Source organism: Lissotriton vulgaris, chromosome 9 (genome assembly GCF_964263255.1).
Source record: "Lissotriton vulgaris chromosome 9, aLisVul1.2, whole genome shotgun sequence".
Classification (NCBI taxonomy): domain Eukaryota; kingdom Metazoa; phylum Chordata; class Amphibia; order Caudata; family Salamandridae; genus Lissotriton; species Lissotriton vulgaris.
In genome coordinates, this window is record NC_141697.1 from 289,475,186 (window position 1) to 289,489,418 (window position 14,233).

A 14,233-nucleotide genomic window follows, 5' to 3' on the forward strand; every position below is an offset into this window, starting at 1 on the left:
TAATAGGGGGAAGTTGTGTTTGCGATTGTTTCCCTTTACTTTTGGTGAGGTATGCCTACTTTGCATGTCATTAGCGATAAATATCGCTGAAATGCAAAGGGGCAAAAAAACGGGCGCTACTGCCAGCAAACTGTAGCTAACAGCTGTTAGCGACAGCTTGCTAATAGGGCGATAAAAATATCGCCGCTTCAGCTCCAAAAAGTGCAGCTAAAGCAGCGATACAGCCCTTGATAATATGCCCTGAAATTCTTTACTGTGTCTCATCAGTCGTGAAGGTAATGTACCTCGCTGTCCCTGTCTAAACTCGCCCTCTCCTGCGTCCCCATGTGCAGAGCCTATCCTGTCAGAGTGGACTGGCAGACGAAAGAGGGGCAGATCTCTCTGGGACAGATGGATTGCAATCATTGCCTGCTAGGCCTCTGTAGTACACGTCAGCATGGATTGTGCACGGGTAAAATTGCCTATGCACAACCAAGCATTTACTGGATACAGAAAAGTTTGCCTAAATACATACGTGTAAAACAGACTAATTTCCCTTAAAGCAAAGTTTTGTATATTAGGCACACTTCAATTGTATTAACGCTTGTAGGAATCCCGATTGCTTTCAAACGATTATGCTTTTGAAATACAGTATAATTGTGCTTCTGGGCATAAATAAATACCTGGGGTCCGTAGGAAATCAATAAAATCCTAGCATTTGTTAATACATGAAACGGACAGCTTCTGGCTGTTCTATATTTTTATTTTTTAATGCAGTGATTGCTTCACGCAGCCAGAGAATGGAGTACAAAGCGCTGTGCAGGTCATTAGATGAGCCTCTGAAGCCTGCCCTGGTTTTCTACCAGCCTGCTCACATTTTGCACCACCCAATCAATGAAATCTGTGTACATGGAAGTTCGAACTTCACACAGCATCAGTCACTCTGAAAGGCCAGGTGGGCTGGGATAGGGTTGCGGGGAATGAGATTTTGATATCAATTTATGATCAATTTAATAACTTATCTCATTCGTCAATTTTGGATCGCTCTTTATCTGTCATTGAGTAAAAGACAAACCCCGCTTAGGTTAGATAAACCCCATAAACTGACGCCACTCTGAAGAACCACTTACAAATGGTAAAGTTTTGAAAGTTTTATATAAAAGTCAAATTTAAATGCGAATACAATCCTCTCAGGATAAATCTCAATAAGTATACAAAAGAATACAAAATCAATTCCAGAATCAGCAAATTAAAGCATCGATGCGAAGTGGTTCCTTTGCGTCATCTACAGAAAGAGACAATTAATCAAGTTAAATCTGTCCCTACTCTATACTAAGTGACATCCCTACTTCGCAAGTTCCTCAACCTAAAAAGGTGTCAGCAGTTTGACTCCCAAAGAAGTTCAAACTCTCTTAGCCTCTAAAGGTAACTTAAGTTTAAGAAGCAGTACCCTCTCTGCCTACCCATCCGCTCTCTAAGGGTCCTCGGCATACTGCTCTCTTGCGCTCTGATCTCTCTCAGCACATCTGCTCAAGTCATCTACTCTTCGCCCTTCTCTCTGAGCTCCCTCTGAGCAATTCGCTTCGCTGTTCCCTTCGCTAATTGCTATCTTCTCCGAGCTCTCTATGATGGCCTCTGCTCGGAGCTGTTCGCTATCTTATCCCCGGGGTGCTGTCCCTAAAATACACAATCACAGTGTGGGTGGAACGCCCCTTCGACGCCCACCACGGACTTTCCCCGTGAGGTCATCTTCTAGCTTTTTCCTTGCTTCGTCTCTTCGCGTCGTCCGTTAAGTTGACCTTTCTCCTTTAGACGCCATCTTCGTCTTCTCGTTGATGACTTCATTGACACTTTCAGATCAAAGTTTATAACCTTAGCAGAACTTTAATCTTTATGGCTATGTATGTAACCTTTCTTGGTCCTGTGAATGGACTTCTCAAAACAACTCTCAAATTCCAAGCGCTTCTTATCACGTTTAAGCCATAAACTCTGTCCAGCGTTGTCACCTTAAATCTAGCAAGAACTAGACTCCTTGGCTCTCACGTTCACAGCAAGGCTATTCACGACTCCTGTGAGCCCACTAAATTACATACAGCGGACTACACTCCTGCGACCCCTTGGTCAGTCAGGTTAAAATCACAAATGACCTAAACCTTTCTAACATTCTTACAAGAAGCTTTCTACACAGTATAACCTTTAACACACATTTATATACAATCGCATTTAGCAAATCCCTTACGTATAAGTGAATATATTGTACATAGAATACAAATTACATAGAGTATAACTTTATATTCTCATTGTTACATCGCCGTATATGTTCTCTGCACATTTCTCCATGTTACATTTCACGCCGTTTCTCCATTTAAAGCTACACACGTACATGAATTCTACTTTGCACGTTCTACATTTCGTAAGCATTTCTACACATTTCTACATTAGCCCACTACGTATACGGACCTTCTAAATCTAATGCATGTTCTAAAGTGAATACAGTTACATTTCCTATATTACTTCAATTACATCGGTTAACTTTATGCTATAAGTGTCAACTTCACGGTACAATATACATTTCATTCCTACGTTTATACGATGTGCTTGTAAATATGGCTCATGCATATTTTTTATTCAAATTTGCGCTCTCTCAGTCCCCCCTTTGATGACTTCTAGGAGTCATCACTAAATGCAATTTGAATAACATCTCTACACAGAACTAGTTACAATATTCCCTCTTTTCATCGTTTCGAGAGCTCTTAAGCTTGTATACTGTTGATCTTGTAACGCAGCTAATCTCCTTTCTTGCTCTCTCATGGATCTTTGTAACCGGTTCGACCTATACCATTTATACAATTTTACTAAACCTAACAATGTGATTATACAAATTAATACTATTAATACAGGTTTTAATATATACCATACTATGCTTTTACCAAGATTGGCAAACCAACTCCCAACCTTTCCTACTCCATGACCGACTTTTTCCCAAACGTTTATTTTTGATAAATCTTCGATCTCTTGATGAATCTGTGTAATGTTGCTTATGACTTTCTCAAGGGGTTTTGAATTATCAGGAATATAAGTACAACATTCCTGAACCTTCAAAGCCTTACAAACTCCGCCTTCTTTTGCTAGCAGTACATCTAAAGCAAGTCGGTTCTGAAGAACCATTGCTCTAATCGACTGCATCTCGCCTTCTACTAACATTAATGACCTTGCAGTACTTGCAGATAATCTATCTACAACTGTAGCCAGTCTCCTGATCTTAACATCGTTAAGTATTAAACCTAACATAGGAAACATCGCTCCAAATACATCTCCTACTACTTCTGCATCTCCTACTTCCCTTTTCGCTCTCGTCGAAGCCTTTCCTTCTATGATCGCTAAATCCTTTGCATGATATATTTTGGGGAAGACAATTGCCAAGTAACACGAACCATACCAATTGTCAGGCAGTTTTACATAGGCATTTCTTCCACATACAAAATATACATTCGGAATAACCTGCATCCCTTTCATGAAATCTTTCGTATAGTACTCTAATCTAAAAGCATGTTCGCAATTTACTTCACCTACAAATACACTCTCATAATACGTCTTGCTTCGAGTTAAACATAACTTTCCTTTCTGCGTTCTATCCAATGCTATTGGACCATTGCTACCTTTCTTTTTATGTGCCTTCTCTTCTTCGGTCCAATCTGTTTTCCACTGTCCTGACATTTTCAGAATCTTCTGCCTTCTATATCTGTCATCTACTTGTCCTATGAACTTCTTCTCTACCTCTGACACTTTGCAAGTTAGGTTATTTCTGCGTGCATATGAAGTATCTAGTGTATCCCAAGGAAGAAAGAATTTGGCTAGTCTATCCTCCTTTTTATAATAGTCCCACTTATTCATTTGCTTATAATTCGGAACTTCAGGCAGTACCGAATCATAATTTGAAAAGTAGTACTCAAATCCTTCTCTACCATAAAATATACTAAGCAGTAAACTACATGTTATCCCATAAGTCAGTGGAAGATGATGATATCTAATGCCTTCGTCTACAGAAGCCGGCAATTGCATACAAACATAGCAATCTTTGGCCTCCATGACATCGATATACTCGTACAATAGTTTAGCATATGCGTTTGACCTAAAGTTTCCCTGTGACTCGTCTTCATGTAATCTACGAGCTTCATCTGCCAGTAACGCCTTTTCACGTATCACATTGCTCTCCTCATTCTTCTCCAAAAGAGCAGTTCTCAAAGTCGTTACAGGCTTTACATCTGCTGTTTCTTTATCACTTTCATTTCCTATTATGTATGATATTGTCACTACTGTAATTATGAGAAAAATCACTACTGCTATTAGTGTACCTACTATGCATCTAGCTTTTCTGTTTGGGTTGCCGTTCTCCATGTTATCAAAACAGCGTAGCTCCTTCTTTTGCGAAAAAGTTTTCCTTTCCAGTCTTGGTTTCCTTTATTTGCTTTCTCAGTCTGTAAAGTGCTCTTTATCAACAAAGTTTCTTTTTCGCAACAATGCCTTTTTCTCTTTTAGCAACAGACAACCCTAACCCTTCTCCGTCCTCTAAATGTAGTCCCTAATTTTATTCTTCTTTTCACTCGGCGCTAGGTTATCTTCTTCTTTATAGTTTATATACAAAAGTCTTTATGCATCAACAATTATTCTCATACCTGCAGCTTGTCCAACTATTTCCAATAATTCAAAACGGATGACTTTTTCTTCTTCCTCTGGAATTTGATGACCAAAAGTCGGAAACTGTAATCTATTTAGCACTAGATCTTGAATTTGACTCAAATATGGGGGTATGGGAAGTGTGAAAGTCAGTAACCCCTCAGTCTCGAGTCCAGGCGTCAACATCCATATCTCCACTGCCACAAATGGATCGTGATCGATTACTTTCACTTTCTTCACTCTCCCAGATTTCTGTCCCCAAGACATCTGCTAGATAAGTCCACTCTGGGGTGGCGTACCTTCTGCAGGGCACACGTACCCTTCTCGATCTTCTTGGACTTTCAGTTCCTGAGTCTGTAGTTTCCCCTTCCTGATCCGATTCCTCAGCGATCGGGTCAAGCGCTCTTTCTTGATCTGCTTTTAAGCTTGGCCTTCTCCTTCTCTCCGGCGAACTAGCTTCGTCACTCCTTGTCCTCCCGCTCCTTGTTCTTGGACTTGTCTCTTGGTCACTCTCTGCTTGTTCAGTATCTGATTCAATCTCCCAATTACTCTCTTCTCCTGAGGCGACTTCGGTCTCACTGGTGTCTTGACCTTCGTCGACCTGTTCCGTCACAGTCTCAGCCTCTTCGATCACCTCCACAACTTGGCTTTCCCCCTCTATGGCTTCTCCGCTTTCCGCTGGATTCTCATCCGAGAGAGGAGCTGTTTCTTCTAGAGGTGTTGGCACTCTTCGGGTGTGTGAGGCATGTATCCAGTTTGGCAGGCCTCCACACTTTACTGCAGTATTCGTCACAAGTATGACTTGAAACGGTCCTCTCCAGCGCACGTCTAAGCAGTTCTTCCTGACGTGTTTTTTCACCAAAACCCAGTCCCCCGGACTCAGGTCATGGCACAAATCTTGTGCTGATGGAACCTCTGCAGCCTGGACCTGGAGGGACACAGAATTAACGGCATCAGATAGTCCCTTACAGTAGTCCAAGATCAAATCGTCTGTGATGTTCACTAGGGCTGCAGTCGGAACCGATGGCAATCTCATAGCTCTCCCCATTAGCACTTCATGAGGAGAGAGGCCTGTTTTTCTATCTGGTGTGCTACGTATGCTCATAAGAACCACTGGAAGTGCGTCTGGCCAACTCAGGGATGTTGCTGAACAGACTTTGGCAAGTCTGGACTTTATTGTGCTGTTGATTTGCTCTACAATCCCTGAAGCTTCTGGTCGATAGCTGCAATGAAGTTTCTGATCGATACCCAAAGCTGAACATAGCATCTTCACTATTTCGCTGTTAAAATGAGTTCCTCTGTCCGATTCCAAAGAGGATGGCACCCCAAACCTTGGTATTAACTCTCTAAGTAACAATTTCGCCACTGTAAGTGTATCGCACCTACGTGTAGGGTAAGCCTCAACCCATCTAGAAAATATGCAAACAATCACTAAAACGTATCTGAGTCTATTGCATTTAGGCATTTCTATGAAGTCAAGCTGCATTCTATTGAAAGGCCCCCCCGACCTCCCAATGTGACTCAATGTAACTGGTGTTCTCTTGCCCACGTTTAGTTGCTGACAGATCGCACATCGCTGACACACTGCTTCTGCCGCTACTCTGAACTTCGGGTTGAACCACGTTTGTCTGAATACTCTCACCATAGCATCTCTACCTATGTGTGCTGATCCATGCAATTTCCTTGCCATTGGACTAACAAGCTCATTTGGTAAAACTGCTCTCCCATCTGCAGATATCCAGAAATTCATCTCACTTCTAGTACAACCCGCTGTTTCCCAACTCTTTTTCTCATCATCGGGTGCATTTTCCTGAACACTCCTTAGCTCATCCCACGTATCTACAGTATCTAACAACATTGTCAATTCAGTTCTTTCTTGGATTCCCCCCACTTTTACATCAGTGTGAGAATATCCCTGTTCTGCGCAGTAACGCGCTACCTCATCCGCATAGCGGTTACCGTGAGACACAAAATCAAAATTTTTTGTATGCGCAGCACATTTAACAACTGCAATGGCTGACGGGCCTTGCAATGCCTCTAACAAGAGTCTCACGAATTCTCCATTCCTAATGGGAGAACCCGAGGAGGTCATGTAACCTCTTTGAGACCATAACTGCCCGTAATCATGAACTACGCCGAAACCATACTGGCTATCGGTGTATATGGTGACTCGAAGTTTGTCGCCTGCTAAACAAGCACGCGTCAAAGCAACAATTTCAGCTACCTGAGCGGAGTGTACTCCTTCCTGGCAAGCGGCTTCTATTACTCTCGTAATTGTGCAAACTGCATAAGCTGCTCTCAGCTGACCGATATCGTCTCTTACACATGAACCATCGACAAAGAATATTTCATCGGGGTCAGTCAATGGCTCATCTACGATATCGGGTCTCGGTTTGGTGCATAGTTCAGTCACATCAAGGCAATCATGATCTGTACAAATTTCATCATCTATCTCATTTGGAAGTGGCATCAAAGTTGCAGGATTCAAGACGGAGCATCTTTTTAGGGTCACATTCTCGGCAGCCAGTATGACTTGCTCGTAGCGTGTGAGCCTGCTATTTGTCAGATGCTGAGTCTTAGTCCTGGTCATTAACAATTCTACAGAATGCGGTACGTACACCACTAGCTGATGTCCCATTACCACGCTTTCAGAACGTTCAATGCTGACACCCGTTGCAGCTACGGATTTGAGACATCCGGGCAACGCTGCGGCTACTGGATCTAATGTAGCCGAAAAATACGCCACTGGCCTACGCGCATCTCCATGTATCTGGGCCAAAACTGCTAACGCGCATCCCTCTCTTTCGCAGCAGTAAAGCAAAAATGGTTTTGTGTAATCAGGCATCCCTAAAGCCGGGGCGCGACATAAGTCCTCCCTCAGCTGTAAAAACACCATCAAACAATCTTTGTCCCATGGTACCGGATCACTTACTCCTTTGTGCGTCAGTTGTAATAAAGGTTTTGCCTTCAGTGAAAAGTTGGCTATCCACTGCCGACAATAACCGACCATGCCTAGAAACATCCTGACTTCTCTTTGTGTTGTAGGCGCGTTCATTTTCATGATCGCCTCTATTCTGTCTGGAGACACCTTCCGCTTTCCCTTTTCAATCCTATGGCCCAAGTATTGCACTTCAGTCTTACAATACTGCAATTTACTTGGAGACACCTTGTGTCCGTTCTCGGCCAAGTGATTTAACAAGGTTATGGTGTCTACTCTGCAAGCTTCCTCAGTTTCTGACGCAACTAGGAGGTCGTCTATGTACTGGACTAGAACCGAGTTCTTGGGCAGTACTAGACTTTCAAGATTTCTTTTTAATAGCTGGTTAAAGATCGATGGGCTTTCTGTATACCCCTGAGGGATACGACACCATGTTAAAGCGCGATCTTCCAGCTTAAAAGCGAAAAGATACTGACTCTCTTCATCTAAAGGAATCGAAAAGAAAGCCTGGCACAAATCTATCACGGTAAACCATTCAGCTTGGAACGGTATCTGAAATAATATCACTGATGGATTCGGTACCACTGGACAACATGAGACAACAATATTATTAATCTTTCGAAGATCCTGCACTATCCTGTATTTTCCACTAGGCTTCTGCAAACCCATAATCGGGGAGTTACATGGACTACCCACGATCTCCTTCAGTATTCCCTGTTTAATCATGGATTCGATCACAGGCTTTATTCCTGCAATCGTCTCTGGTGTCAACTTGTATTGTGGAGTTCTTGGATACTCAGCATTGGGTCTTACCAAGATCTTTACTGGTTCTACTCCTTTGATCAGTCCTATTTCTTCTCCAGTAAAATCCCACACCTCAGCTGACACTTTCTCCCTCAAATCCCGTGGAAGCTCTTCCAGTGTTAAGGTAGGATATAGTTCCACGCACTCCTGCGAGTTTACAACCTTAAAATCGGCATCCTCATCATTGGTCTGCACTTCTACTCCTTCAGGTGTACAATGTATTGTGCAATTCAGTTTACACAACAGATCTCTTCCTAGCAAACACACAGGGCTAGAATCACAGATCACAAACTGATGTTCGTCACTGTAATTCCCTATTTTTACTGATACTGGTTCGGTCAGAGGATTCGTCATCCTCTTGTTTGCGACTCCTACCACCTGAATCGTCTCTCCCGATATTGGCAGACCTGGGACTACCGCTGATCTCAGCGTGGATCGAGTGGCCCCCGTATCCACCAAAAATGTTGTAGGACATCCAGCTACTTCAGCCTCTACGTATGGTCCTCTCTGATCTACTTCCAGAGCTGCTCCTAGAGTACAATCTTCCTCCCTATTCACTTGTTGCCCTGTAAGAGGATCAACGTAGTAGCATTCTTCTCCTCCTACAAACAATGGCATTGGTCTATAGGTTTTCCCTCCGTTTGTGATGCGAGGTGGTTGAGGAAACGGGGCTCGAGGAGTCTGAGTCCCCCCTTTGATAAGCTTTCCCTTCGGGGCTGCGGCTCCCTTAACCACGTTATTCTGTACCTCTTCCTCCTCTTGTTCTAATTCCCCTGTCTCAACATTGTAAGGACACTCGCGTCGCCAATGTCCCACTTCGTTACACTGATGACACCTCGTTGTCCTTTTCAGTGTCGCAATATCCATTCTCGGTCTTGGTCTTTCTTCCTCATCTCTGCTCTGATTATTCTGTTTCTTCGCTTGCGTTCCTGTTCCCTGTTGCCGCTGTCCACCCTTTCCAGCTGCTTGCATTTGTACCAGCATTAGTTTTTCCTTGAGTTTCTTTGCCTTCGAATCTATTTCATCGCTACAGTACCTTGCATACCTCAGAATCTCATCTAAAGGTTTGTTCTGCCAACAGATCAAATGCTGTTGTATCATCAGGCTTATGTCTGGTCTCAATCCTAAAACAAACTTTGACACAAACTGTCCTATGTCCTTAGGATCCATTACGTCTAACCCACTGTATTGTTTAAATGCTTTCAGTAACCTCTCATAGAACTCATGAACCGTTTCTTTAGGCTCCTGAGTTGTTCGATCTATCTTAACCCAGTCTATGTCCTGCACTGGCACTTTCTCTTTTAGCCATGTTATTACTCTTTCGTATTTTTCCATGACTCTATCTGATGGACCATTTGTCTGGGTATCTCTCGGAGGCTCACAAGTAGGCCATTCAATACTAAGTTTGCATGCCGTCCATAAATCTCCGGGTACTACGATATCGAACAATGTGTTCAAATCGATCCACAGTACCTTAGAGATCTTCACGAACCTCTCTACCTGCTTGTACCATTCTACAGGGTTTTCTCTTAGCTTCGGGAAAGAATTAGTGAATGTCGCTAAATCCCCCCTACTCCAAGGTACATGAACGTAGTTTCCGTTCGCGATTTCTCGCAAAGGGAAAGCTTCCATTCGCATTAGGTCTGCATCCTGGGACTTCACAATTGTACTTCTTCTGACAGATCCCCTCTTAGACCATTTTTCCTCCCATCTATCCAGATCTCTCCATATTCTAATACACATGACTAGTTCCCTTATGTGTACTCTTAGTCCAATCGTTCTACGTTCATCCAAATCTAGATCTGTGCAATTTAGCCTATGATTGGGCTGTAAAGCTTTGGTTCGTGACATGTCTATCATATACTTTTCTGCTAATTCGGATAGTTTTTCATGAGCTGCCCTTGCTTTTCGAGTAACATCCTTGGATAAGAACAATATTTCATCTGGTGCGTACAACTCTAATCTCTCTATTGCCACTGTGCCATCAATTATTTCATCTAAGTCTGATTTCAAACTCATTACATCAATCCGTCTTGCTTTTATGTCAGCTCTCAGTATGTCAGTCCTAGGTGGTTCGCTCATACCCCTCTCACCTCCACTATGCGCCCTACGCCTAAACACGGGTGAGTTATGAGGAGTTTTCCTTCCATCTCTTTGTTCCCACCTCTCTAGATCCCAAGCCTTTCCATCTTCCCATGGGGTGTGGTGGAACATTACTCCCTCCCCCATCCCTACATTGCGCCTTTTCGGCTCGGTTTCTCCAGATACGAGATAGGATCCACCGTTCTGTTCTAAACCACTGTAACTCGCTTGCTGTCTGGTGTCGCTCAACAAAATGAAAGGCCCTCGCCGGTCTTCCATGTTCCCGTGATCTCGTTCTTGATCACCAGAAGTATGGCGAGACGTTTCGCGACTCCCTATATTCTCCTGACTTCGCCCATGATCACCGGATGCATGGCGAGACCCTTCACGACTCTCCATGTTCCCGTGATTCCAATGTTGCACTGTTTCACCCGGGGTATGGTGAGTGCATCTGAAAGTATTTCGGTACTCCTGCGTCCTTCGTTCCCCCTCACTAAAGGTGACGCGAGGCACTTCGCCACACCCTGCACTCCTGTCATCGCACATTTGCCTATTGCCGCTGATAGTAGGACAATTATTTCCTCTGCTTTCCTGACTCCCTCTCTCCCACTCCGGGCTGCTTTCACCAGCTCCACAATGAGAGAGGATCCGGTTATCCTGATCTCTCCACTCTGCTCCTGTTTCTAAACTTTTATTCCGAATCTCTTCGGCAGTATCCCATTCTTTCAGGTATTCCCTTAATTCCTTATGGGATTCCGGGTTTGGTCCCCTTAAGTCCATTGGCCCTCTTTGACCCCCCTGTTCTACCCAGGGACCTGTTGCGGCATCTAATGGGGTACTCCGACTCATCGGTGCTAGTGTCTGTCTCTGTGGATTCATCATGGTATTCCTATTCTCCATCTCTGCCCTTTCCCTGTCCCATCGTGCCTGTTCCTCCTGTTGGACCCCTTCTGGGTTGTAGATTGACACAATAGGGCCTATGGTAACAGGTACCTGTAAAGCGTCTGGCATTTGATAGGACCTTGCATGTTGCGTTTCTGGCATTTTCTGGACCACGAATCTTCCCACTACTCTCTGTTCGGAACTAGATTGAGGTACTTCCTCATCTTTCTTGGCATCCCACTCTGTTACTGGGATCGATTTATATTCCCCCCATCTAGCTCCGTCCTCTTGTTGTAATATGGGACTTGCGGCCCCTCCGCTGTACGGAGGTGGTCTATCTGTTAATAGCCTCTCTATCAGATCCTCTTCTGTCTCGCTTTCCTCATCTTCCTCTAGAGGTTTCTTTTCTCCCGTAACTTCTAGCATCGGGTACAGTTTGTCTGCTTCTATCTTCTGCACCCTCCATTTCTTAGCTTCCTCGTCCCATTTAGCATCCTGCACTGCCTTTACTGATCGTCTCACTCTTTCTTGGCGCCTCTTTACGCTCTTTTCGTGTGCTGCTCTAAACCATGCGCTAAGGGCTTCGAACTGTGTTGGCCTTGGTAGAGGTCTTGTTGCAAGCATTACCGCTTTCAGTTCGTTCAACACGTCTAGCTTAAACGTTCCGAATCTCGGAAACGTCAGTTCCTTATTCCCTTCAGTTAGCTTATTCCACTCGGAGAACCATAGTATCGAGTGTAAGCCTACATTCACTGCCATATGATAAGCTGGTGTGCCTTCTGGTGGAGCTTCTTCTCCGGCATATAAGTTTCTTCTATTCCTCCTAAAGATTGCTCTCAAACTCTTAAAACACTTCATTTTCGCTACTCTACTATTTTCCTCTTTCTCTTCCTTGTTTATGTCCCAATGATAAACCAACCAATCCCTACGCGGCTCTCGCTAAATCGGCCTATCTCAGCGCGACTCTACGCTGACCGACCAATCTCAGCGCGGCTCTACGCTGACGTCTGACAACCTAACCAATCTCAGCGCGGTTCTATGCTGACGTCACTCGTTCCCTCTGCAGCAGTTCTCCTTCTTTCTCAACTCGTCTCACGATTTCGCATGCGTTTTCATTCATACACCGAAAAAGGACTACTTCCGTCCAAGCGATCACTTTTCTCTGACTGTACGGCCACAGTCTAACTGTAATTGCTACCTCAACTGACGAAACGTCTTCCCTCTTACGGTCAGACAATCGCCTCAACTGATAGGTTACTTACACACAGTAAACGTACGACCAGCGTCCGCTACTCATTCACTCACTCTTACGCTCCCCCTATCATCGGTCTGTCGGGCGATCAATGGTACCTCATGACCCCCTTTCAATGGTAGACAAATTACTCTGGGTGTTCGATACACCCGAACCACTTAAGTCCTTTCCTGGAGCTTAAGATTTCATCCGGTTGCGCGCGCTCACAACCTTCCCTCAATCACACTACAGGCATTCAACTCCGCTTGACATTACAACACAGGAACAACATAAAACACCGCAATCTTACACCGCATGACCCTTATACTCACTCTCGACCGACTCTGCTGCTTTTCTCTCGACACACCGTCAGCACCGTCTTCGGCAGGGATTCTTCTTCTGGTCGTCGATGACTGGGGACCTTGGGGTAAACTAAACCTGACCTAGGTTGTCTTCCTCAAGAAGAAAACCATCTTTCTATGCTACCAACTGCGGGGAATGAGATTTTGATATCAATTTATGATCAATTTAATAACTTATCTCATTCGTCAATTTTGGATCGCTCTTTATCTGTCATTGAGTAAAAGACAAACCCCGCTTAGGTTAGATAAACCCCATAAACTGACGCCACTCTGAAGAACCACTTATAACTGGTAAAGTTTTGAAAGTTTTATATAAAAGTCAAATTTAAATGCGAATACAATCCTCTCAGGATAAATCTCAATAAGTATACAAAAGAATACAAAATCAATTCCAGAATCAGCAAATTAAAGCATCGATGTGAAGTGGTTCCTTTGCGTCATCTACAGAAAGAGAAAATTAATCAAGTTAAATCTGTCCCTACTCTATACTAAGTGACATCCCTACTTCGCAAGTTCCTCAACCTAAAAAGGTGTCAGCAGTTTGACTCCCAAAGAAGTTCAAACTCTCTTAGCCTCTAAAGGTAACTTAAGTTTAAGAAGCAGTACCCTCTCTGCCTACCCATCCGCTCTCTAAGGGTCCTCGGCCTACTGCTCTCTTGCGCTCTGATCTCTCTCAGCACATCTGCTCAAGTCATCTACTCTTCGCCCTTCTCTCTGAGCTCCCTCTGAGCAATTCGCTTCGCTGTTCCCTTCGCTAATTGCTATCTTCTCCGAGCTCTCTATGATGGCCTCTGCTCGGAGCTGTTCGCTATCTTATCCCCGGGGTGCTGTCCCTAAAATACACAATCACAGTGTGGGTGGAACGCCCCTTCGACGCCCACCACGGACTTTCCCCGTGAGGTCATCTTCTAGCTTTTTCCTTGCTTCGTCTCTTCGCGTCGTCCGTTAAGTTGACCTTTCTCCTTTAGACGCCATCTTCGTCTTCTCGTTGATGACTTCATTGACACTTTCAGATCAAAGTTTATAACCTTAGCAGAACTTTAATCTTTTATGGCTATGTATGTAACCTTTCTTGGTCCTGTGAATGGACTTCTCAAAACAACTCTCAAATTCCAAGCGCTTCTTATCACGTTTTAACCATAAACTCTGTCCAGCGTTGTCACCTTAAATCTAGCAAGAACTAGACTCCTTGGCTCTCACGTTCACAGCAAGGCTATTCACGACTCCTGTGAGCCCACTAAATTACATACAGCGGACTACACTCCTGCGACCCCTTGG